Source organism: Lepisosteus oculatus, unplaced genomic scaffold (assembly GCF_040954835.1).
Source record: "Lepisosteus oculatus isolate fLepOcu1 unplaced genomic scaffold, fLepOcu1.hap2 HAP2_SCAFFOLD_78, whole genome shotgun sequence".
NCBI lineage: Eukaryota > Metazoa > Chordata > Actinopteri > Semionotiformes > Lepisosteidae > Lepisosteus > Lepisosteus oculatus.
The window spans coordinates 473998-501071 of record NW_027168341.1 but is presented as its reverse complement, the minus strand read 5'-3'; the positions used below and the strand labels follow the sequence as shown (position 1 = coordinate 501071).

General features: G+C 43.0%; 6 non-coding genes across 6 annotated transcripts; 2 read left to right on the top strand and 4 right to left on the bottom strand.

Annotated features, from left to right (window-relative positions):
• Positions 1 to 3998: 3998 nt before the first annotated feature.
• On the bottom strand, positions 3999 to 4080 carry trnaf-aaa (transfer RNA phenylalanine (anticodon AAA)). Its single transcript has one exon. It is a non-coding gene; the product is annotated as a tRNA-Phe (tRNA).
• Positions 4081 to 5347: 1267 nt separating this feature from the next.
• On the bottom strand, positions 5348 to 5489 carry LOC138235135 (U4 spliceosomal RNA). Its single transcript, XR_011188020.1, has one exon. It is a non-coding gene; the product is annotated as a U4 spliceosomal RNA (small nuclear RNA).
• A 9585-nt stretch (positions 5490 to 15074) lies between these two features.
• Positions 15075 to 15156, top strand: trnas-acu (transfer RNA serine (anticodon ACU)). Its single transcript has one exon. It is a non-coding gene; the product is annotated as a tRNA-Ser (tRNA).
• A 2583-nt stretch (positions 15157 to 17739) lies between these two features.
• On the top strand, positions 17740 to 17821 carry trnaa-ugc (transfer RNA alanine (anticodon UGC)). The gene has a single exon. It is a non-coding gene; the product is annotated as a tRNA-Ala (tRNA).
• Positions 17822 to 24547: 6726 nt separating this feature from the next.
• On the bottom strand, positions 24548 to 24620 carry trnar-ccu (transfer RNA arginine (anticodon CCU)). Its single transcript has one exon. It is a non-coding gene; the product is annotated as a tRNA-Arg (tRNA).
• A 2381-nt stretch (positions 24621 to 27001) lies between these two features.
• trnar-acg (transfer RNA arginine (anticodon ACG)) lies at positions 27002 to 27074 on the bottom strand. The gene has a single exon. It is a non-coding gene; the product is annotated as a tRNA-Arg (tRNA).

Sequence of the window (27074 nt, the reverse complement as noted above, 5' to 3'; positions counted from 1 at the left end):
ACTCATAGTCTCTGCTGTTGTGTAACAATACACACTTTCAATTTTCTTATCGCCTGTCTCCAGAGAGAATGTTGTTAGTGCTGATGACCTTGAATTAGACCTTGTTGACTCTGTAAAACAATCTTCCTCTGCTTAGATTTTCACTCAGATTGATTTTGTTCTCAGATTATTCCTGGCAGGACTGAGTTTCTAGGAAATGAAAAGTGAAAGAAAAAGTACAGAAGATCAGCCCTTGAATATACAACATTGTGCAGTGAGATTGTTAAATGTATTAGCTGCTATCCTGAGTTAGAGCCTGTCGTGGTAAGCAGTGGATGACAGGATCTAGCACAGATACTAATGAAACACTGTTAATGAAAGATAAAACACTTGAGTCTTATTTTAGTTTTCCATTTCCCTTTCATTTGTGATGTACTGTACAACAGGCCACAGAACATGCACAAAAACAGATATGCACACATTCACACCAGGCAATGACAGTCTGCCCAGTCAGAATCTGAGCTGAGGTATCAGAATTCTGAATTCCCTGAATTCTGTCATGGATCATCCACAATAAGGGCAATGTTTGAACACGAGGATCCCCAGGAGAGAGCCTAGTAACATAAATCTTGGAGCAAAAGCAGATGATTAACTTCATAGTTTGTGTGGTTGAGCCAAAGTTGAGCATGAGGATATGTGAGTCACCATTCTTAGAAATGGATCCAACTTCAGACAGGCGTCAAAAGTAAGAGTATACAGTGCTGGGGCAATGACACTTCAATGATCAGAAGGATAACAAGAGTTTTAATGCATTGAAATTGATTTTCTGGTGATGCACACTGTCATGGAACTATTAATTTTTTAAGGATCACTTACTGACGTCAGACAGCTGCCAATTCTCCAGACTGGAAGGATGAACAGTTTATCCCCCTAGGTACCATATTTCCATATTTCGAAGCATTGGAATAATACATGTCATACAGCAACATAAAAACAGGAAGACAAGTATCACAGCCCCTATAATCGGTGTTAGTAACTTAAAAGAAAAACATTCCCCCTGGCCCAAACTGTGATTCTAACCAGGAGAGAAAAGCCGGTGTATCTTTTATGCCTCTCTCTTTATTCACCTTGTCTTTTAGTTCTTTCAAATGCTGAATAGCGAGCGTAAGATTTCCATAATCATCGTCATTAGCTGGAATATATGTACAACAGGAGTCTCCTACTAAAGCATAGACTCCTCCAGATGCTGCATTTTGAAGGTCCAGCACGAACCTGTTCTGAAGTGCCATTAATCTAACTCCCCTTAATTCTTGTTTGATAGCGTCTAAGCCTTCTAACGTGATATTAATAAAAGAGTACATTTCATAAAAAGTCGCATGGGTGAGGCTGTAGAATGAGGCATTAAAGCACATATATAACAAGATGCATTAAATTTCTTTAACTTTACAGTATGATTTATAAATTTATACCACAAATTACTCATGTCCCCCTCATTATCAGTTTCATTCAGCCAGTTTGTATACAAAGAGGCTTCGTGTTTAGATTCTTCCTCTTTTGGGGTGGTGACAGGCTTCTACATAAAAAGGAAAAAGGCTGTGCACATCAGTCCCAAGCAGGTTATCCCCATCTGTCCTTGTGGAGACATCACTCCTGCGCTTTGCTCAGTTCGTTTGTGACCTTTTTACAGTGGGAAGCATGAATCCAGGGCACCATTTCTGTGACCTTCACAGCAGTGGCAGTGGTCAGCAGCACCTGGTACAGCCCCCTCCACCTGAGTGAACACCATTTCTTTTTCCTGAAGTCTTTCACCAGAATCCAGTCTCCTTATTCACTCATTAGTTCTTACAGCACAGGTAAATCCCTGTGGGCTGGAGCCCAGCATAATCTTAGGCTTTTTTGGTCAACTTTGGTCAACAGATTGGTCAACAACTGGGTAATAACTCTTAGAAAAATCTACACATTGTTCCCCTGCCTCAGCTGTGACGTTTTGCAGAACAATTCTAGCTGAAGTTGTAAAATTTCTCTTTGTTCCGTTCCTGCAAAACATCTTATTATGAACAAACAAACCACAATAATCATTTGCATCTAGGGGAATCACTCCCAAGGGTAACCCCCCTTAAAACTATATTGTTCTACCCATCAGGTTCTGCCACTAGATAAGAGAACCTTTCCCATGAAATCATTTTTTGACCTTCATGATCCCTTCAGGGCGTACAATTAGCACAGAAGCAGCAGCTTTAGTCCACATGTTTTTCAAACAGGATATTAACGATATGATCATAACGAATAATACCAGACCCACAAATATGTATTGAACCAGAGACCCTCTCCATGTTCCTAGCACAGACTGTAGCCATGCACCAATGCCCCAATCATCTGGATTGCAGGATTTACGAAGAAAATTATTTTCGCAGTAATTAATTTATTATATTTACTATATTTATTATACACGTGTAAATTAATTACTGCGAAAATAATTTACTTCGTACACTGTGCAGAGAGCCGTATACTCCTAGTTGCGGCACACACGATACGTACAGTAAAAAGCCTCAGGCACTGTGTTAGATGTGTTTTCGACGTTATATATGCGTTTATTAATGTCGTCGATTTTACGGTTGCAATTCGACGTTGATTATACGTCGAGGCGACGTATATATACGTATAGCCGTATTTTCGCCGTGAATATACGTATATTCGACGAATCAATGCCCACTGTGTAAACTCTTGAGCAAACTCTGAACCAGCTCTAAGGAAACGAATCCGATTAGACGTTACTTTGACTCATCTTTTTACGCTCAGTGCGGGATTGCTCAAATATGCAAATGGTGAGGCTCCAGTTCGACACCACTTTACAGTATCTGACAAAAGCATGGCAGACTGTGCCATGACCGGCAGATAACTTCTGCTTATTTTTACCATATGAAACATTGGAAATCCTGCCACTTGCATTTGTGACACTTGATTTTGGCTCCACCTAAGACACTCTTAAATCTTCAAACACTTTTCTCTTCTCCCGCAACACTCTTGTCTGTCGGCACTATGTGGCAGCGTTGCATGACAACCCATCTCACCACGGAAAGGAACCTAACAGCTTTGGTAAGAGAGGAGAAAAGAACCTGACCCATACAGGGCTCGAACCCACGACCTTGGCGTTATTAGCACCACGCTCTAACCAACTGAGCTAACCGGCCTCATGACAGCAGTCCTCTCTGTGCTGCAAAAAATCGAACTCAGGGAATTTATTTTGCCCTCCTTTGAATAGAAAGCCGTGTAATTCAGTGTACGGGCTTTCTCGTGCAGTTTCATGGTTCTTGTAACCCAAATCCTACACTGGCCTGAAGTGCCCCCCCATTTCACAGCATTTTTCAGCTGATTTAAAATGTACCTAAAGGAGAAGCATTATTGAAGACCATCAATTACCAAGTGCTTTTGTCAAAGGTTTTGGTGGTCATTTTTAATGACCACAGAGCACTATGACCTCAGTTTTACATCTCATCCAAATGACAGCGCCCTTTTACAACACAGCTTCTCCGTCACTATACTGGGGCATTGGGACCCGCACAGACCTCAGGGCGAGCGCCCCCCCGCCGGCACCATTAACACCGCTTCCAGCTGGAAGCTTTGTTTTTCCCTGTAGCTCATCCTCATCCGGGTACTGACCTGGCTCACACCTGCTTAGCTTCAGTGGGTTTTCAGTTGCGAGTTGCAAGGGGATGCAAGTGATGGAGCCGCTCGCTGCAAAAGCCACTGCATTGGCCGGGAATCAAACCCAAGCCTCCCGCGTGGCAGGCAAGAATTCTACCACTGAACCACCAATGCTCAGTGCCTGGGCCTTCAAAAAAGACGCTTTTTTGGTGCTCTGTGCAAAAAGCGTCGACATCTGCTTCCAGCTACAAAATGCCATTCGCAGACGCTGAAGAATTTATTTCCAAGGCAGCACGTACAAGCGATTTGGCGTTTTAAAACCACCAGGAACACACCGAGTGGTGCGCCGGAACACACCGACTGGAGGCGGACAACGTAGTCGGCAGGATTCGAACCTGCGCGGGGAGACCCCAATGGATTTTTAGTCCATCGCCTTAACCACTCGGCCACGACTACAGCAAGCCCCGCCGCCGCTGGGTTCTTGCTACAATCTTACCTGGATCGCGAGGCGCCGGCGGAAGCCTATTTCAAAGTCATTCTCCGTTTCAAAAAAACATTTCCAAAATACAAGCCTTGCAGACAGACACGCCTCAGAGGACTTAAGGGTGGCTTCATGTGGGAATGATAAAGTCTCCCCGTCCGGACATGAAAATGCCACTTTGTTACACACAAAAAAAGAATCAACAACAGAGAAATGCCCACAAGCATTTGAAAAGCCGCACCACGTCGCACTTGAAATAGCTCTTACATTAGCGGTAGACGCAGGAATCGCCTTTTTATTTACGCTCTTACCAACGCGATGGAAAGCAAAACAAAGCAAAGCAGAGCAAAACAAAACGAACAAACGAAAACCCTCACGTCCCGCACTTGCCTATGACGCCGTTACGTGCCCAAGCGGTATTGTACGTCATCCTACCACTGCACCCCGGGGCATACGGTATATGGGAACGAGCACACGCCACGAATCGTCTCGAATCACTCCCTACAGCTGTAAGGCGCCTTGAAGCGTGCACCCCCAACATTCTTCTTTGCGCATCTGTGAAAGGTAAACTGTTGAACAAACTCTGAACCAGCTCTAAGGAAACTAATCCGATTAGACGTTACTTTGACTCATCCTTTAAGGGACCCTTGTTAATTGGAGAAATCAATGATTTCGAATGAATTCTGTATGCGTTAAAAGACAGCTATACACAGAAAACATGCAGGACACTGCTCATGATGTTTCCCGAGCCGAAACACAGTGCGTTTTTCCAAGCCATCTGACAAACCGCCCACTGAAAACTGCAGCAGATCGTATAAAGACGTTCAACTTTGTAACTACTGCACGCACAGGAAGCAGAATAAATTCCTCTTTTCAAACTGTCAAAGGTTTGCTTTGCGAACGCTGCAGGACATCGCACAATCTCTTTTGAACGGGGACAAACGATTTCTTAGGGGGCGCAGTAAGTACAGACGTTTAAAAAGCTCCACTCATGCCGACGATGCAGCATGAAGAAGCGCAACCTAACGTTTGACAGATAAAAGCCGGGCGCCGCTACGAGCAATATGAAATCAAACTGACAGCACACGGCGGTTCGCGCTGACTCAAAAGTGATCTCGACAGACGCTGTTCTCTGCATAACGCTGAAAGAGCTAAAGAGCGTTTCTGTTGAGACGTAACAAGCTCGTTTCTTTCTACCATGATGTCACCATGACCAAATCTGTCTTTAAACACCTTGCTCAGTCTCTGACGAGACTGTCAAAAATTGCTTTCGCCGATTGTATTGCAAACCGGCGGAAGCGGGGTATTGGGAAAAGTTTTCAACTAGCAATAATCGCGCCTCGGCTTAACGTCACAGGCTACGATACTGCCACTGCGCAAAGCTGACGGTTGCCAGGCAACCGCGGGGATCCTATGGAAATCAACATGGTTCATGATTAAGTTTATGAGCAATCTAATTACTTATTCGTTTAAAACGCTATATAAAATAAAGTTTATTATTAATTTGCTGGACAGAGCGGTGAACATTATTATGCATAAGACAAAGATAACGATCCTGATCAGTTTAGAAATCTGTGTACGCTGTAAGGTTTTTACTTCTTAAACTTAAAATACACGTTTCGAATAGAAAGAAATCCTCTTCCTGGTACAGTATGTATAGCAAACCAGCACGTCTTTTTTCTCCAATCAGAGGGGTGTCAGATGGTGTCAGCCAATCACCATTCTGAAGCCCTACCATTAACTCTGGTATGGGGAGACCCCAGATGTCATGCCCTCTGCAGCCTGAGGGCGCTCCTTCTCTGTCCTGTCCCTAGTTTCCGGTCTGCTGTCCTTCCTGTCCCTCTCTGTCCCTTGGGCTATATATTCCCGGGTCTTGCACTCTGTCCTGGATCAGCATTGACGTTCGGATGTCCTGAGACCCGCCTAGCACCAGGGCGCCCCACGTCCGCTCCCTGAGGGCATAGGTTTCTATACGGCATTCCTGAACTCTTTGCACTATGAGCCCGGGCCTTTTTCCCGTCTCGCCGCTACGCATATGGGTCTTTTTCCGCTCTCCTGCTCCCCACAGTTAGTCCCTTTGGACGTCCGTGACACCAGAATTCTGTCCCATAGTTTAGACAGATGATAGATACTTTTATTGATCCCGTGAGGGAAATAAAGTAAATCATTTTCATTTTAGGAAATTATTAAACGCTCGGTTAAAAGCAAAGGAGATTGTCTGTTATAGTGGACATAAAAACAAGAGTTCGCTGGCATTATATCTTAGAAAACACAGACCGGCGCCAGACCGGTAAAATGCCAGATGAACTAGGGATTGGACAGTTTCCAAGTGCTTGTACAATCGATGGAAATGTTCAAATAATTTTGCAAAAGAAATAAACAAAATAATCATTTATTTCTTTATCATATTGGCTAGCTAATGTCCTCTCTTTGCTAGTTAGTGGCTGTGTTTCTGCGTTGGGTAGCAACGGGTGACTGTTCTCAGGCGGAAGATGTAAACAGCTTAATGTTCGTGTTAAATCATTTTTTAAAATTAAAATTCATTCTATACAGCAATCGCATATTTGGGTACCGTTTCATAAAACTTTCATGCTTAAAATGTTTAGGGAGAAATGGAAGACTGGTGTGTATTTTTTCTTTAAACTACCAAGACCAGCCATACACAGTACAGTTTATGTAATACAGTAATGTTTATGTTCCTAAATTAATATCGTTTATGACCTTCAGATGCGTTATGCTCCTCTTCTCTTTATGCTCAGCTACTAAAATTTCCCTTTAGTGGTAAAATCCATATAAATATTCAAAACTAAGCGGATTAAAATGTGCACAGTAAAGTCATTAAATGATTAAATCTTTTCACTACTAACCAATACACCACCAGTGCCCCTGTCGGTCATTTTGGCCAGCCAATCACTTACCGCGGTGCCCTCCGGTGCCCTGCAGTGGCTTGTGGGTAGGTTACTGTACCGCGGGTTTTTATAGCGCATTTTGAATGGCTGCATCTGTATGATGTTATATGATGGGTTTTTTTTCAAATTTTAAATGATCATTTTTCATGGAGCTTTGAAGGGGATAAATTCAGCCTCTTTAGCCAGGCCAGAGCTCCAGAAGCCTGTGTAGGATTCTAGCTTTCTCCCCTTGCAGGCATCGGGCACAGAGGACGTCATGGTTTTCCTAAAAATCTTTTTTTTTTTGTATTCCTTGTTGTTCCAAACTTAATTTTAAACACTTTTAATTAGAAATTATATTACAAATAGTGCAAAAAATGACTAATTTCACAAAAAATAATGTAATATAAAACAGATGTTTTTAACTTTATTGTAGTGTTTTAGAAACTAATATGTCTTCAAAAATGGTTATTTTTCACTCCTAGGAATGAAAGCTGTTGTTATATGATGTTTATTTTCAAATTTTGAAAAATCAAAGGATTCTAGCTTTCTCCCCTTGCAGGCATCGGACACAGAGAACCTCATGGTTTTCCTAAAAATCATTTTTTATGTTCCCTGGTGTTTCAAACTTAGTTTTAATTTCTTATTATGTTAAAAACAGGGTAATACATTTCTAATTGGACTATAAATAATGTCATATTGTCTGCTATAAAACTGATGTTTTCAACTCTATTCTAGAGATTCTAGAATCAACTAATAGAGAATTGAAATAAAAAAGGGCATAAGAAGACATTACCAACAACGACCACAAGATGGAGATAGTGTCTAGACATTACCAACAACGACCACAAGATGGAGATATTATCCAAAGAGGCAAGAGGGCAAAGCCGCGATAAGGTAAAATCATTTTTTGAAAGAGATTGCTGTCAGAATGCACATCCGTATCCCAAACAGAATCTCTAGTAAAATATGATCATTTGTGAAACAGGCAAATGAGTGTCTGCTACAATATGATTGCTACATATCTGCATTTGTTGGTTTTTAAGGAGTAATAGTGGAGGGGGTTTAAACCTGCGATCCCGTGTGTTGAAGTATTTCACAACACTACCCCTAGCACATCTGGAAATAAATCCTCATAATGATTATTGCCCTGGGCATGTACCAAAAAATCAGTGAGCATATATATATATATATCACTGTGTTGAAGCTAGAGACACAGAATAACTGCAAACACATCCTAGCTACAGTGTAGTTCAGGTGGGTAGCTGCGTCAGCATGCGTAGGCTGCAAAGGAACAAGTAATAGGTTTATTCCATGCTGAAAAAAAGAAGAAAGAGAACACAACGTTTCGGCCGTGGAGCCTTCTTCAGGTGTGAGAGAGACAGGGCAGTAGGCAGAGGTAAAGTAGCGGGAGAACAAAGGTTGGGAGGGAGGAGGAGTGAGAGGCGGGAGCAGGGGACAGAAAGAGAGGCCAATCAAGAGGTGTGAAGTCAGAATGGGTGCAGAGAGGTGTGAAATGAAACTTCCAATGAATGGAGAAAATTTAAAAGAACAGTAGTCTGTTATTAAGGGAAGGGAGAATGTGTGATCCTAGCTGAAGAATAATTTTAGTTTCGGTGGTCTTTCTGATGTATGAGTTCGGAAAAACGTTTTTGAGAACAAAGACGGAGAGATTAGAGTGGTCGTGGCCGTCAGAGGTGAAATGAGAAACAATGGGCTTGGAGAGATCTTTAATCTTCACAGCCCTGACGTGTTCTCTGAAGTGGTCTCCGAGTCTCCTTCCTGTTTCTCCAATGTAGATGGCTGGACATTTACTGCAAGAGATACAGTAAATGAGGTTGCTGGAAGTACAAGATGCTGTCTGGGTGATCCGGAATTGTCCTGAGGGGCCTTGAATGATTGTGGTGGTGGCTGTGTACTTGCAGGTGATACAACGAGCTCTGTTGCAAGGGAAAGTGCCTGGTGTGGATGGTTGTTGAGGGCGGTCAAGGGAGCTGTGAACAAGGAGGTTACGCAGATTAGGTGGTCGGCGATATGAGATGATAGGGTGATCAGAAAAGAGGGCCCCAATGGAGGGATCATCCTGTAGGATGGAAAAGTTGTGGTTAATGGTCCTGGGGATAGGAAGTGTGTTAGGGTGGTAAGGAAGCACCAAAGGAATGTGGTTGTTACGGCGGGAGTTCCTGATCGGGTTGATGGTCCAGGGGGTGTTTTTGGCTGGGGCAAGGGCCCTGTCAATCACACTGCTGGGGTATCCTCTGTTGATGAAAAATGAATACATTTCGAGGGCTTGGTTCTCGAAGTCGATGTCATCGCTGCATAGTCATCGTAACCTAAGGAACTGTGAAAAAGGAAGAGAGTTTTTAGTATGGTTGGGGTGAAATGAGCTGTACAGGAGGTAGCTGTGTGAATCCGTGGGTTTGTAATAAACTGAAGTGGACAGTCGGGGGTAGTTGATAGACAAGTGGATGTCTAGAAACGGAAGAGTGGTGGAAGATATGTTAACCGTATATTTGAGGGACGGGTGGAAGTTGGTTAAATGGTGCAGGAAGAACTCAAGCTGATCGCTGGAGCATGTGGCGGCACCGACGCAGTCATCAATATATCACTTGTAGAGGTCAGGGACATAGCCAGTGTAGGAAGCGAAGAAGCGTTCTTCTACCCAGCCGAGGTCAGGGACATAGCCAGTGTAGGAAGCGAAGAAGCGTTCTTCTACCCAGCCGACAAAAATGTTGGCATAGCTGGGTCCCATTCTGGTGCCCATGGCAACTCCACTGACCTGTTGGTAAAAAAGATTATTGAAAGAGAATGCGTTCAGTGTGAGGACCAATTCTGCAAGGCGTACCAGGGTGTGGGTGGGTGGATCAAGCACTGTGTGTTTGTCCAGCGTGTGCTTGAGGGCTGTAAGGCCGTCATTATGGGGAATGACGGTGTACAGAGATGTGATGTCCATGGTAAAAATGTGGCATTCGGTACCCTGAAATTGGAAATCATTGAAAAGTTGGAGCGCGTGGTTGGTGTCTTTGATGTATGAGGGAAGATCTTCAACCAGCGGTCTCATGAGGCTGTCGAGAAAGGCTGAGATGTAAGTAGTTGGACAGTTACATGCTGATACGATGGGGCGTCCAGGGGTGTCCGGTTTGTGGATTTTGGGGAGGAGGTAAAATTGAGATACCTGTGGATGTTCCATGATGAGCCGGTTCGCCTCCTGGGGGAGCTCGTTACTGCTGATAAGAAGGGAAATGGTGGATACCACTTCCTTTTGGTAGTCAGTGGTAGGGTCCTGTTGGAGAGGGAGGTAGGCAGAAGTGTCAGTTAGTTGTCTAGAGGCTTCAAAGATATATAGATCCTTACGCCACACCACAACAGCACCTCCTTTGTCCGCTGGTTTGATGACGATATCATCCCTGTTGCGGAGAGACTGGAGCGCCTGATTTTCTCCTTGGGTGAGGTTAGACCTATGTTTACTGGGTATAGAGAGTGCCTTGGGAGCTTGATTAGTGCATTGGTTGATGAAATAATCAACTGGTGGAAAACGGCCAGAGGAGGGAGTCCAACAGCTCTGTTTGGGATTAATGTTGTTAATGACATCAATAACCGGGTTATAAAGGAACAAGTAACAGTGTTCCTGCACCTTTGACCTCATCCAGAATGTATCGTTTTTTGAAAGGGATTGCTGTCAGAATGCACAACTGAATCCCAAACAGAATCTCTAGTCAAATATGATCATTTGTGAAACAGGCAAATGAGTCTCTCAGGTGCACATTGCTCATTTTCAGACACAATTATGCAATACTTTCACCATGCGTTGAGCAGTAGGGATTAAAGATACCAGAGGTAAGGTTTAAAAGTGATTCTGAGGTGCAACACATCGGCGATACAGCTAGGCATCTGAAATGCGGGGTTTGAGAGCCCTTCAGGGAACACCGTACCCTAAAGGTACCAGAAGTCCACTAGTATAAGCATTAAGTCACTGTCACCCCTGTTACAATGTGATTGCTACATATCTTCATTTCTTTGGTTTTTAAGGAGTAAGAGTGCAGGAGGTCTAAATCTGCGTTCCAGTGTGTTGAAGAATTTCACAACACTACCTGTAGCCCATCTGAAAATAAATCCTCATTTTGATTATTGCCCTGGGCATGTACCAATAAATCACTGAGCATATATATATATCTCACTGTGTTGAAGCTAGAGACCTGTATGTAATAATATGATGCTAAAATTTTATTTTCATATATATTAATGTAATAAATGATTGCTTATGCTTTATAAACAAACCTAATTAAAATAAAAGCTTAAGTTTTGTATTTATCTTGTACCATAGAACATGATTTTCTTTGTATTTCAAGCCCACAAAGTGTCCAAATGACGCACTACATGATATAAGGAAGATTATCACATGCATATCGGTATTATCTTTCTTATGAAAATGCATTCCTTTCATTACCTTTTACTTTTTAAAATGAACTCAAATTGTGTATAATGTAATAATTTAAGTAGAATAGATTCTAATAATATAATGATCCAGTGTGTTGCACTACTTCACTGCTTCACTGCTCTATGCCGTCTGGAAATAAATCCTCAGACTGCTTACTGCCCTGGGCATGTACCAATGAATTACAGGAGCACATCTATATTTCACTGCGTTGAAGTAGGAGACACACAATCACTGCAAACACATCCTAAATACAGTGTTTCATCACCTTTGACCTCATCCAGAACATATCATTTCTTGAAAGGGATTGCTGTCCGAATGCACATTCGAATCCCAAACAGAATCTCTAGTCATATACGATCGTTTGTGAAACATGCAAATGACTGTCTCAGGGGCCCATTCCTCATTGTCAGACACATGTATCTTGTACCATAGAACATGATTTTCTTTGTATTTCAAGCCCACAAAGTGTCCAAATGTTCTATGATCATTTCTTTCAGCATTAGGGACTAAATATACCAAACGTATGATGCTAAAATCCTGAAAAAAGGATGTGCTCCATCTCGTCAGTAGATTGGATTCCAAAACTGATTTGGGTCAATATACATTACCTTTGAAGATAAGGTACAGTCTACTGTAGGGAACCATCAACTGAGAAAGCATTGGCCTTCCCTGGGGGTCAGGTAGGTGCAAAAGATAAACCTTTATCCTATCTTTATCTTAAGATAAGTGGCCAAGCAGTATTTTTCCAAGTTTCACCAAGCTCATCATGTTGCCATAGTAGACAAAGTTCTATAAAATGTTAAATAACTTTAAAAAAAAGCATCTTGGTCTTTCAGTACTGTACAAGGTGAATTAAACTGTCCCTGGTAATAAAAAGTAATTAGAAGCATCCCAGAAACTTTATCTCTAGAAACATTAGCTGTTTTATATCATGTAATTTAGTGTGATGTTGTCAGAATTCAAGGACATTATCACACACAGAAATTGGTTCAGTTAAATCTAAAAAACACAGCTAAACATGGGTTTAAATGTAAAATAGAAGTCTTACCTCTTGTCAAAAGATTTAATTCAAGAAGCGATGTAATAAATGATTGCTTATGCTTTATAAACAAATCTAATTAAAATAAAAGCTTAAGTTTTGTATTTATCTTGTACCATAGAACATGATTTTCTTTGTATTTCAAGCCCACAAAGTGTCCAAATGACGCACTACATGATATAAGGAAGATTATCACATGCATATCGGTATTATCTTTCTTATAAAAATGCATTCCTTTCATTACCTTTTACTTTTTAAAATGAACTCAAATTGTGTATAATGTAATAATTTAAGTAGAATAGATTCAGGTAGGAAATATAGAGTCATGATGTTTATGGCTGACATCATTTCACATGGGTGAATTTTAAGCTAAGAAATAAAAACATTTACAATGAAGATACCATTGCTTAATTTTTAATGCCTTTAAAAAATAAATACCTCCTGAGAATAATTTGCCACTCCCAGATCCTTGGTAAGGTACTGTTTGAATCCAATCAGGAGAGGAGCATCCAGGGAGTGCTTTCTATAGAGTCCAGCTTGGGCCACTCTCTTCCGGCCTGCTGATACTTTTTAACTACTCAGGGCCTGTAAGGATATAAAACACCGGTTTAAACATTTTATACCTATAAGACAAATTAGAATTTTAGTAAAAAATACATACATCTGAAAAATAAAAAGTCTTACTGCTGATAGAGTTCTTCAGAGCTCACATCTTCCCCTTCCTTATCCGTTTCTGTTTCAGTTTCTAGAGCAGCCTCTGGCATCTCTTCCTCCTGGACAGCGGCCTCTTGCTCAGGGCCGCTGGAATGCAGGTAGATTCTTTTCAACATGCTTTTACATAATATGTTGTAACAATGATTTCAAAAAGAAACTACAGAAGCCTTACAGATTAAAAATATCTCACCTTGCCGATGTGTCTTCAGGCTTCCCATGTACAAAAAGGCCCAAGGACTCTAGCAGTCTTACAACCACTATCCTGTTTGCCTCACCAGACACGATCTCTATTCTGTGGTAATCCACGATGACCCCGTTCTTCAGGTGATTCATCATGTCCTCCCTCGCCTGTTGAGAGGCCATCCTGATCTCTTCTGCCGTGGCGTGCTTCATACACGCCCTCTTCAAGTGAGCAGGAAGCTGATCAAGAGTATTCAGGCACATCTTGCACACCAGGGGAATCCTCGCGGGTTTCCTTTGAAAATAAATAATACCATCTTTGTATAGAAACAAGCTTAGACTGATTTCTTAAATTATCCTTAAAATTCTCTCTCATAGTTTGAGCATAATGATTTTATTGCATTTATATAAGAATTGCTCATTGCTCCAAAATAAATAATGGTTTCATAAAAAAGTGAACACTTACTTGGTCTCAGTCACAGACTTTCCAATAGAAGCCATTGTGGAGTTCAGCAACTGCATGTCCTAGGAGTGGGGAAGGAATTTTAAAAGAGAAATTGAATTACAATACAGAAGCAATGGCTGAGGGATCACTGAAATATATATATATACAAATTCCAAAGACTGAGTCCATATAGAAACAACTACCTTTCATTTTCAGCATAAGAAAAAAAAACATTATCTTCCAAACCATCATAAAATTGTCCCTTCTTCCAGACTCTACTTCTCTCTTGTAGTAGTACAGCACACCTTTCCAGGTGAGCAGATCACAGAGTCCGAAATGAGCTTCCTCCATCAAGCAAAGTACCTGAACATGACTCTGTCTTCATAAAAGCGCCCCTGTAATAAAGAAATTCAATCCGAAATAAAGAGGGCAGTTGCCTACTGAAATACAAGAAGTCATCAATTTTAACCTAGCAACACATTAAAGGCTGCATCTATACAAGTACGATTCTAGAAATGCTCACCAGATTATGTTTTAAGAAGGAACTGCGCCTCAGGTTCCGCCGAGATCTTAACTCGGATGGCAGGATTCAGAGTCCGGAGTGTGGACTGATGGCGCACGGAGGGTCCACATACTGTGGATCCCTCAGTGATCTTCCGCGTATTCAAAACGCCAGCGTGTGACTCCCCTGTCCCCGTGACCTCATTGCTCTGCTCTCTCCTCTGTGCAGCAGAGCCCGACTCATGGTAAAGTGAAACAAAATATGCCCTCAACGTAAGATTTACTCTGGAGCGAGGATAGATGTTACCTTTTTATCATTGAACAGGATGTATGTGATGTGGCGACTAGGTTCAATTTTGTATCCTCTTTAAAAGATTAAGGACTGGGGTGAGCGTGATTTACCAACCTTTCAGCTAAGAACCCGACGTGCGCACCGTTTAAGCTGCATAGACTCGGTCGTTTAACTCTTCTCCATTAGCAGGGTTAAGGTTAAAGAAAAAAAACATTGCTGACTTTTTTTTTGCCTGCCGCTAGCGCTGATTAGCAAGGTTTGTATTTCATGTTTTGCAAGTTGCATCCATTTTAAGAAAAACAAGTCGCGTTAAAGACAGGAAATGAATACTTGTATTTAATTAAGTCTAGCCGTAGGCGGTTGTCCGTAAGGACCAGTTCTGTTCGAGAAGACAGAACAAAGAAGGCACCGCTGGGATTCGGACCCAGGATCTCCTGTTTACTAGACAGGAGCGCATTACCTATCAAGTTTCGACGAGGTGGCCGAGTGGCCAAGTCGATGGACTACTAATCCATTGTGCTCTGCACGCATGGGTTCGAATCCCGTCCTCGTCGCTTTCCATGTCTGATATGTGTGCCTGTTCGACGTTGGTCCTCCTGTTGTTTGCTCCGGTACTAGAGCCGTACATTTTCTAGCGGTGGCTGAACATGGTATAGTAGGCTAACGTCGGTATCGAGCAGTGGCAGTAACAGTATTTACGTGCCGCTGCTGCCAAGTGGCTCTGGGTTGAGACCGCGTTTTCACTTACTTGCACGGAGAAACGGAGAAAGCGATTTTTGACAGTCTCTCGAGAGACTGCGCTAGGTGTTTAGGGATAGACTTTGTCAGTTCCCCCTGGGATGATGGCCTCTCAAATAGTTTGTGATTCCTCTAGACGTTTATACACTAGAAGCCTGCTTCGTGGCTTAAATCCAAGCTAAGGAAACGAGTTAGAGGTCTGATGCAGAACTGCGAATTCAATGAACGGCAACACTACAGTACATTGCACTGTATGTGTGAGGAAAGCTGCCCCCTTCTGTCCCTTGTCGACCGAACAGAGGACTGTAAAGGGTACCGCCAAGAAACTTTAGGATGCTGGTTGGAATCCAGCTCCAAAGAAGCCCCTTTGGGTGTTATGTCATCAAAAAGTAAGAACAGCGAATCTCCCTTTGATCAAAAGCGCAACAGAACTGTTTTCCGTGGAGCAGGTTTCAGACCCGTAGACCTGTTTTATTTGTAGGGCAGGGAGCATTCCCAAACGCGAATCTCCTGTGTTAGAAATGCTTTGGGCGGCGTGAAGTGAAAATAAGAAATGGGCTCCTGATGCACATGGAAGCAATCAAGTGTTTCATCCGAGCTGTTTCAAAGACTGCTCAACAGCTTTCCTTTCACAGAGGCGCAACGATTAATGATGGGGGTGCACCCTTCAATGCGCCTTACGACTCTAGGGAGTGATTGAGACGATTCGTAGCGTGTGCTCATTTCCCTCTATTCCCCGTGTTGCAGTGGTGGGATGACGTAAATTACTGCTTCGACACGTAACGGCATTATAATCAAGTGCAGGAGCTGAGGGCTTTAGTTTTGTTTCGTTTTCCATGGCGTTCGTAAGCGCGCAAATCAAAGGCAATTCCTGCGTCTAACACGATTGTAAATGCTTTTGAAAGTGCAGTGTGGTGCAGCTTGTAAAATCCTTGTCCACATTTGTGGTTTGTTGATGTTTTTCTGTCTGCCAAAGTTGCATTTTGACATCCGGACGGGGAGACTTTATCATTTGAACGTGAAGCCAGCCTTAAACCCTCTGAGGCGTGTCTGTCTGCCGGCACGTATTTTGTGAAAGGAATTTTTTTTTTTAACGGAGAGCGACTTAGAAAAAGTTTCCGCAGCCACCTCGCACTCCGTGTTAGATTAAAGGAGGAATGCGGCAGCGGCGAGCTCTCTGTAGTCATCAGAAGAATCAGTTCTTCAGATACCCACACACTTTGTGTTCGCACCTCTGGTGCTCTATTTATGCCTTTGAAAACCTAATGAATAAAGCTGAAAGAACCGACACGATATGTAGGTGCTCGTAAAGCACGCAGTAAAGAACTGTTAACAGCAAGGGTTTCAGTGGGTTAACTGAGGAGAAGGCGTGATCGCTAATTGTTGACTTTGTATTTGGTGTTAGAAACACTCTTACTGTGCATGACGTGCAACAAATGTAGCCACAGAAATTGCATCACGCTTTCATGTCTGCTATTGCAGACACCAACGTTGCCTAGATAGAAAACCGAAATAGCCGTGGGTTTGCTTGCTGGTCTGAAGGATCTCTCTTCGAATATCTATCATTTGTCAATGGAAGTAAAAGGCGCTGCAATCTCATACGTTCAGAATCAAACTCGCAGCTGTTGTTCGACTTTATTTCTTGACTAATTACAACTGAGTGTTGCATGAGCAGTTACGTAAACTTGTCTGGTATATTTGAACACAGATGCCGTTCTTCAATTAAAACTAACAGTACATTGTCAGGGACATTCAGTTCTATAAAAACAAGAGACAGACAAGAGAATATTTCTACCTTTCATGTGGACTACGTGTTGACTTACTGATCAGAATAATTGAAAAGTTCGGGTCATAGCCGATGCAGTGCGTGCTAATTAGAACAACAGCAACGCTGAGCTCTCAGCACCGTACTGAGCCCAGGTGTTTTTCTAAAGCTGTCAGGTGCAGTTCATTTACAGTACGCCCCGTGTCTCAACGGTAGGACGAAGTCAAATACTGCCTCGACACGCAACAGCATTATAATAAACCGCAAGACTTGAGGGCTGTTCTCTTTGAATGTTCCAAGGCATTCGTAAGAGCGTAGGTCAAGGGCCATTCGTGCATCTCCTGTAACTCGAGTAAAAATGCTATTCAAAGTGCAGTGACTGAAATCGTCGTCCACATGTCTCCGTTGTTGATTTCTTTCTGTCTAAGAAAGTTCTATTTTCATGTCCGAACGGGGAGACTTTATCATTCCAACTTGAAGCCACCCTTAAGTCCTCTGAGGTGTGTGTGTCTGCTTACACGTATGGCGTAAAAGGTTTCTTAAACGGAGAGCGAACTTGAAAAAAGTTGCCGCCGCCGCCGCCTCGCACTCCCTGTTCGATTGTAGCAAGACGCCAACAGCTGCAGTATTCGCTGTAATCGTGGCCGAGTGGTTAAGGCAACAAACCTGCAATCTGTTTGGGTCTCCCTGCGCAGGTTCAAATCCTGCCGACTACGGTGTCCTTTGCATTTGCTCTCGTGCGTGCGTGTAAAAGGACCAGCGCTGTTTTGTTTTCGCTGGGACCTTTAACACTCTAAATCGCCTGGACCCGCAGCCTGTGAAATCGATTCTTCAGCACCCACTAGTGACGCTTTGCAGCTGGACGCAGATAACGATGCTTTTCTGCAACGAGCTTTCCAGCTGAATTTTCTCGGCAGCTCCATACTGAACCTGTTCTCCATTGCAACATAGCGGAGGCTCGTCACGTCTATAGCAAGGCTGTGTAGGACCGCATACGCCACAGTGACTTGTACACAGACCACATGAAAGGCAAGCAAAATACACTTTTAAAATTCCAAAGACTCACAAGGTCAGAGGAACAGCGATGACCTGAACAGATCTGTTACAGAAGTCTAGGTTGACCTTTTTAGAGCTGTAATTGCATTTTTGTTTAATAGAAAATCAAATCTACTCGCATGTACCAGCACCTTACAGTTTATTGATGTTAATTCTGTTTAAGTAATAAGATTGCTAACGATGTTGGAGTTTAGCCGGTGTTTTTTAGAACAAATTGCTTACACTTCTGTGAGGAATACGCAGTACGTGCCATTGTCAGTCATTGCTCACCATACCTGTAACTTCCTCAAATGGTGAAGGTCCACAAACATAAATGAAAAAAACCCTTGTTCTAGATGAGGTGCACAAAAAAGCAGCCCCTGATAGTGTATAACACATTTATACTATTGCAGAGACACATGTAACATATATATATACTGTATATATATATGAAACAGAAATAGAAACAGAAACAGGAATCGCTTACTCACCTGGAGAATCTCTGTAGGAATATCTAGCATTTATCAATGGAAATAAAAGCTGCTTTAATACAGTGCATGTTCAAACTCAAACCCTCAGCTGCTGTTCTTGTTTGTTTTGGGACAAATTGCAACTGAGCATGGCATGAGCCGTTACGTACCCTTATCTGTTAGGGAATTTCAAGGGAGGAGTTAGGTCAGAATGGGTAGGCTGCAAAACAACAAGTAAAGATTTATTCCAAGATGAAACGTTGTGGCGATTTTCTTATCTTTTCAGCATGGACTAAACGTTTATGTGTTCCTTATATGCTATATATGTATATATTAGCACCAATGTCGTTCTTAAAAACTAACATGAAATTGTCAGGGACATTCAGCTATATACAAAGACGAGACAGACAAAGTAATAATTCTGTATTAACGTGGCCTACATATTGACGCAATGATCGAACTAACTGACATGTTCTGATTCAGATCCCCTGCAGTTCATGCCAATTAGAACAATAGCAATGCTGAGTCCTCCCCACCCTACTGAGCACAAATTCAGCTGCTCTCCAGTTCTGTTCTGCATGTTTTTTCATTGCAATTGAGCTCGGAGCTGGAGATGATCTCCATACAGTTCTGTGTTAACTAGCCCGCACTTGCGTGCTAATTTATGGGTTGTGGCAAATGCTTTTCTATAGTTCATATACATGACGGCAACCTGTTACCGAGGAACCTGAGAGGTTTAAAAGCCTTACGAGCCAGGCAGGACTCAGACCTACAATCTTCTGATCCAAAGTCAGGCGCGTTATTCATTACGCCACTGGCCCATAGAACATGCGCTTGGACTCCACCACAGAGAGCTCTACACTGCTACTAGTAGTACACTTCCCCATCTAAATTTTCACAGCAAGAAACTTGTGTTTCCTACTATTTTTATCAGGTTTAAAATATCATCTCCTTAAAACAGAAAAAGTGTTGTGTCGTGCTGAAATTCCGATTGATTTTGAATTCAAAGAAAAAAGGTTTTCTTCCAAAACACCATTAAATTGTCACATCTTGCAGACAATAGGTGTATTCCATGTTGAAAAGAGAAGAAAGAAAACCATGGAGCCTTTTACAGGTGTGAGGCTTCTTCAGGTGTGAGAAGACCTCACAGCTGAAACGCTGTGTTTCCGTTCTTCTCTTTTCAGCATGCAATAAACCTATTACTTGTTCCTTTGCAGCCGAGGCATGCTGACGTAGCTACCCAGCTGAACATCTTGCAGACTCTACAGTACTTCTCTCCTGTAGAAGTAAAGCAGGGCTTGCTGGGTGAGCTTTTGCTCCGGTAAATTAGGTCACGTGTCATGTTAAATCACTTCTTCTAAACACAACATTTTCTGGTGCTAGCTTTCCCCATGAAAAGAGACATTTACCTTACAGTACATGACATATCGTTTTTATTCTACCAATAAGTATAGAAATTAAACAAAAGAAAAAATGGTGTCGCCAAAGAATGCACAGCTCCGTCGCCTTGGGGAGGTGTCAAGGGCATTGAGCTCCTTGGACATGAAAAGTGCTCGATAAATGCCATTTCTCATCATTTCTCTTGGCGTCAGTTCTGCTATTAAACGGGAAAGAGGCAACGGGCTCAGAGATTATGTTAAGTGCACACCGAGCGCAGATGTGTCCAAGTGTCTGTAAAAGTGCGGTGCTCCCTAGTGGCTTAAAGTGCCTGCCTAGTAAGCAGGCGATCCTGGGTCTGAATACCAGCGGTGCCTCTCTCCGTGTCTTGTTGTGCCAAATGTATCATTTCAGACAAACATGTACAGCTTTGTTCAGTTTAATGCAAGAATTCATTTCCTTTCTGGAATAACTTGTTTTTGAAGAAATCCATACATTTTGTGAAAGATGAAATCAATTTCTTGGTTGTCAGTGAAAAAATATTGCTGGCTACAAGAAGCGCAAACGATTGTTTTCTTTGACCATAAACCTGCAAATGTAGGGAGCACAAAAGACCGTCAGACTCTGTGGTGCAATCGGTTAGTACATTTGGCTGTTAACTGAAAAGTTGGTGGTTCAAGCCCCTCCAGTATGCGTGTCTCAGTTTTTCCAATGTAAACATCATCACCATCGCTAAAGAAGATGGAGCAGAAGGCTCCACAGCCGAAACGTTGTGCTTCTTTTCTTCTCTTTTCAGCATGGAGTAAACCTTTGCTTTATCCTTTGCAGCCTAAGCATGCTGACGCAGCTACCTTTCTCTTAACGTGCCTCAATCATTATTCACCAAAACGATCAGCAGAATAAGTCGCCTTTGTGGTGATGTCACTCCTCTGCTTCACAAATGTCCTTAGTGACGGGCCATTTCTTTCTGCCATTTTTCCGGAGCGGTTATTGATTGCTCCATCATTTCCCTCTTACTTTCCATCACTAGATTGAAAAAAAAAACAGAAACAGGCTGACAGGACGACAATCAAATTGCAAAAACTCATCAAAGCACTCGATAGAGTATTTGAATCCACAAGTAGCTACGAGCAACTTTGTCCTGGCTTGCATGAAAGTCGGAAAATGTCAAAAAGAAAAAGATGGTGGCTTTTTCATATTCGTTCTTTTATTTTTAGTTCGTTGCTGCTTCTGTCCATTGTCCTCCTGCCTGGCTCTTGACCTGTTTGAACGCACACAGTAGACTTTCATGCAGGGGATTTGTCCTGAGCCTCTGTGAAAGACCCACCCACCCCCATAAATAACTGCTCTAGAAACACATGAATGCAAAACTAAACCACAGCTTAAAGAGGAGCTTGTCATGACCGCCAGGCAGTTAAGACCAACTCTTAAGCGATCTAATCAGCACCAGCAGTGGGTGATTATTAACAAACGCCGCCGCACGAGTTAACCCACCTGCACACACTCCACCGTGCGGTACGCAGTGCTATTTTTACCATCTTTACCTGCTTCCCGCTGGTATTGAGTCTACTCCTTGAGAGCTCTACCTGGCGTTTTTTCCATTACCTCGTTTATTCTGGATATTGGACTCCCCTTCTGCCTTTTCGACTTTGGACCTCGCCTCTCACCTCGGACTGTTTGCCACCAGTGTTCTCCCTGGATTACGACTTACCTTACGCCTCTTGACCATGAAACAAAGCAAAGCAGAGCAAAACAAAACGAACAAACGAAAACCCTCACGTCCCGCACTTGCATATAACGCCGTTACGTGCCCAAGCGGTATTGTACGTCATCCTAGCACTGCACCCCGGGGCGTATGGTATATGGGAACGAGCACACGCCACGAATCGTCTCGAATCACTCCCTACAGCTGAAAGGCACCTTGAAGCGTGCACCCCCAACATTCTTCTTTGCGCATCTGTGAAAGGTAAACTCTTGAGCAAACTCTGAACCAGCTCTAAGGAAACTAATCCGATTAGACGTTACTTTGACTCATCCTTTAAGGGACCCTTGTTAATTGGAGAATCCAATGATTTCGAATGAATTCTGTATGCGTTAAAAGACAGCTATACACAGAAAACATGCAGGACACTTCTCATGATGTTTCCCGAGCCGAAACACAGTGCGTTTTTCCAAGCCATCTGACAAAGCCCTCCCACTGAAAACTGCAGCAGATCATGTAAAGACGTTCAACTTTGTAACTACTGCACGCACGCACAGGAAGCAGAATAAATTCCTCTTTTCAAACTGTCAAAGGTTTGCTTTGCGAACACTGCAGGACATCGCACAATCGCTTTTGAACGGGGACAAACGATTTCTTATGGGGCGCAGTAAGTACAGACGTTTAAAAAGCTCCACTCATGCCGACGATGCAGCATGAAGAAGCGCAACCTAACGTTTGCATTCCTAGCAAATTCCTTTTATTTTTTTATAAATAAAGACAGTCTTGTTTAACAAACAACACACACAACATTTTACATTGTCAATTCAGTTCAAATCAATGTATTTCTATATAGCGCCTTTCACAACAAGGGCTTCCCAAGGCACTTAACAATGCAAGTTGTTAAGAACCTTGTGTCTAATATTCCACCTAGGTAACGTGCTGTCTCTTTGAGGCAAATGTTTAAATCCTCTGAGTTAAGTGCTGAAGTTATAGTAGTCCTATCAGTATTGTTGCCTCCGATCAACAGATCCTCAGTTTTCTCAGAGTTGAGTAACAAAAAGTTTTCACACATCCAAGTATTTCCTTCATTAATGCATTTAACTAAAGTGATAATAGAAGAGCTGTCGTTTGGTGTAAACAAAATGTTTATTTGAGTGCAATCAGCATATGAATGAAAGTTCATATTATTTTTTCGGATTATCCTACCTAGCAGCAGCATGTAGAGAGAGAGAGCAATATTGGTCCCAGCACTGATCTTCTGGTACCCCAAATTGAACTGGTGACATTGATGAAGCAGTACAATTATTAGATATTTGAACATAATGAAAACGATGAGTAAAATGTGAAGTAAACCACTGAAGGACGGTTCCAGATAAGCCAACCTCAAACTCAAGCCTGTGTAACAAAACAGAGAGGTCAACCGTGTCAAAGGCAGCTCTAAGATCTAGAAGCACAAGCACTGTTGCATTCCCCGCATCAGTAGCTAAGAGAATATCATTTACGACTCTTGTTAATGCAGTTTCAGAAACCAGACTGAAATTTCTCAAGTATATTATTTGAATCCAGATACGATTGACGTTGGGCAACAACTATTCTCCCAAGACTTTTAGATTGAAATGGGACCTTTGAGACAGGCCTGTAGTTGTTAAGAACTTGTGGATCCAAATTTGACTTCTTAAGGAGCGGTCTAACAACCGCTACCTTAAATTGATCAGGTACAACGCCTGACGCAAGCGATGCATTCATCATACTAATTATAGGTCCTGCCAGTCCTTCGAGGGAATCTTTGACTAGCTGAGTGGGGATGGGATCTAGCGAACAGGTGGTTGACTTTGTCTTATGTCTGTGTTTATGAGTCCACCATAAGAAGAAATCTGAACAGGAGTGGTGATCATGCGAGGTCACCATGGAGGAAACCACTGCTCTCCCCCCCAAAAAAACCACCACTGCCCCTCTCAAGTTTGCTAAAGACCACATGGATGTTCCACAGCAACTCCTGGAACAATGTTCTGTGGACAGACGTGACAAAAGTTGAACTTGTTGGTAAATGTGCACAGCGTTATGTTTGGAGATAACAAAACACTGCATACCAACTCCAAAACCTCATCCCACCTGGGAAGCATGGCGGAGGCTGTACGGCTTGCAATCATCGAGGGACCGATGAATTCCAAGATGTATCAGGAAAATCTACAGCAGAATGTCAGGGTGTCTGCCTGTGATCTAAAACTCGAAAGACGCTGGGTCATGCAGCATGACAAAAACAAAGGAGTACATCAACAACAGAGTGGCTGAAACAGAAGAAATTCCGTATTTTGGGATGGCCAAGTAAGAGTCCTGACCCCAATCCCATTGAAGTACTGTGGCGTGATCTGAAGCAGGCCGTTCAGCGCAAGACATCCCAAAAATATACATGACTGAAACAGTTTTTCATAGAGGAATAGGCCAAAATACATCCTAACCGCTGCTCAGGTCTGACCAGCCGCTACAGAAAGTAGGGGTTGAGGTTTTTGTCATAAAGGAGGTTCCACTAGCTCCTTAATATAAGGGTTCACGTACTTTTTCCATCAATGACCTTGATTGTTTTAACCATTTGGTCAATAAAGAAACAGCAATGTCAAATGTTGGGCGTGTGTTGTTTGTTAAATCAGACTCTCTTTATTAATTATTATGACTTAGATAAAGATAAGATCACATGTTAGGAGCCATTCATGCAGAAATCCACATCATTCCGAAGGGCTGTTTACAAAAGTCTTTCTCCCAACTGTATGTGAGAGAAAAGCAGAGACGCTCACTGAGTAAGGTGGGGTTGCAGCTTTGCAAATCACAAGGACATTTGTACGCTCAAAATGGGACAGGAGCACCCCAGATGGGACTCGAACCCACAATCCCTGGCTTAGGAAGCCAGTGCCTTATCCATTAGGCCACTGGGGCACACTGGGGAAAGTTAGGCAGCAGAAGGTTTACTGTGACCTGAGAAGGACCGGCATCCAATCACGGTGGTACACACACACACACACGCTCTCACTCATCTGAGCTACACAGCTACCAAGATGATCTCAGGTGCGCCGAGTTGGTACGGAACATATTGAACTGATCGACGGCGAATTGTCTCTCAGACAGGCTTTTCACCTCTGAGCTCCCTGACTGACAGTAATCAGCTAGGTAGTGAAACAGTCAGCTGCTTCTAAGCCTTAAACAGCTGCATCGCGGCGCTTCCACAGAGAGATGATTTGAAAGCCAAACATCGCCCATTGGGAACACCTTACTATCACTAGTTTAAGAGACTCTTAAGGTCTTGCAGAGGTGCCTGTCTAATAGCATGCGCTTTGCAAGCTATAGGTGTTTAGGCTGAGGCAGAATGCCTGTTAACAAAATGTTTTTCTAAAGGGGCCTTGCACTCTTTTCCAAGCAATGGTCACCATCCCCACCGAGTGTCACAATGTAGTCATGTCCTAGGACATCACCTGTTAGTCTCCATTTGTCTGCCACCAACACTTTAGGTTACGGGGTCACAACCGCACCCCGGAGACCAGAGGAGCCGTTGGCGTTCTGGCGGCGCAGATTAGGCTGAAGGTGGGGCGCTTGAATCTCGCTGTTGGAGGCCGTCTGAAACTGACCCAAGCCTTTCCCTTGAATTAAATGTAAATAAGAAATGAACCCCAGATGCACATGGAATCAATCACGTGTTTCCTTTGAGCCGTTTCAGAGACTGCTCCAGAGTTTACCTTGCACAGATGCGCAAAGATTAATGATGGGGGTGCACGCTTCCAGGCATCTTACAACTGTAGGGACTGATTAGAGACAATTCGTAGCTTGTGCTCATTTCCCTCTATTCCCCGTGTTGCAGTGGTAGGATGACGTAAATTCCTGCTTCGACACGTAACGGGATTATAATCAAGTGCAGGAGCTGAGGGCTTTAGTTTTGTTTCGTTTTCCATGGCGATCGTAAGCGCGCAAATCAAAGGCAATTCCTGCGTCTAACACGAATGTAAATGCTTTTGAAAGTGCAGTGTGGTGCAGCTTGTAAAATCCTTGTCCACATTTTTGGTTTGTTGATGTTTTTTCTGTCTGCCAAAGTTGCATTTTGACATCCGGACTGGGGGACTTTACCATTTGAACGTGAAGCCAGCCTTAAACCCTCTGAGGCGTGTCTGTCTGCCGGCACGAATCTTGGAAAGGTATTTTTTTTAACGAAGACCAACTTTAAAAAGGTTTCCGCAGCCACCTCGCAGTCCGTGTTTGATTATAGGAGGAATGCGGCGGCATTGAGCTCGCATTTGTCGTGCTCGAGTGGTTAAGGTGATGGGCTCGAAATGCGTTGGGGCTTCCCCGCGCAGGTTCGAAACCTGCCGACTCCGGCGTCTGCCGCACGTCGCCTTGTGCCTGCGCGGCAGAGGCGAAGTGCCGCTTCTCCTTTCCTGGTACTATAAAAACGCGAAATCGTTTGGACCCGCTGCCGTGGAAATCAATTCTTCAGATAACCACGCATTTTGCGTTCGCACCTCTGGTGCTCTACTTATGCCTTTGAAAACCTAATGAATAAAGCTGAAAGAACCGACACGATATGTAGGTGCTGGTAAAGCAGGCAGTAAAGAACTGTTAACAGCAAGGGTTTCAGTGGGTTAACTGAGGAGAAGGCGTGATCGCTAATTGTTGACTTTTTATTTGGTGTTAGAAACACTCTTACTGTGCATGACGTGCAACAAATGTAGCCACAGAAATTGCATCACGCTTTCATGTATGCTATTGCAGACACCAACGTTGCCTAGATAGAAAACCGAAATAGCCGTGGGTTTGCTTGCTGGTCTGAAGGATCTCTCTTCGAATCTCTATCATTTGTCAATGAAAGTAAAAGGCGCTGCAATCTCATACGTTCAGAATCAAACCCGCAGCTGTTGTTCGACTTTATTTCTTGACTAATTACAACTGAGTGTCGCATGAGCAGTTACGTAAACTTGTCTGGTATATTTGAACACAAATGCCGTTCTTCAATTAAAACTAACAGTACATTGTCAGGGACATTCAGTTCTATACAAACAAGAGACAGACAAGAGAATATTTCTACCGTTCATGTGGACTACGTGTTGACTTACTGATCGGAATAATTGAAAGGTTCGGGCTCATAGCCGATGCAGTGCGTGCTAATTAGAACAGCAACGCTGAGCTCTCAGCACCGTACTGAGCCCAGGTGTTTTTCTAAAGCTGTCAGTTGCAGTTCATTTACATGAAGGAAATATCTTACTGGGTACGATTACAATGCAGTAAGTAGCACAGACTACTTAGGGAGTAGCCCGATGCGTTTAAAAACGACCCGAGCCAGGCAGGAGTCGAACCTGCAATCTCCTGATTCGTAGTCAGACACGTTATCCATTGCGCCACTGGCCC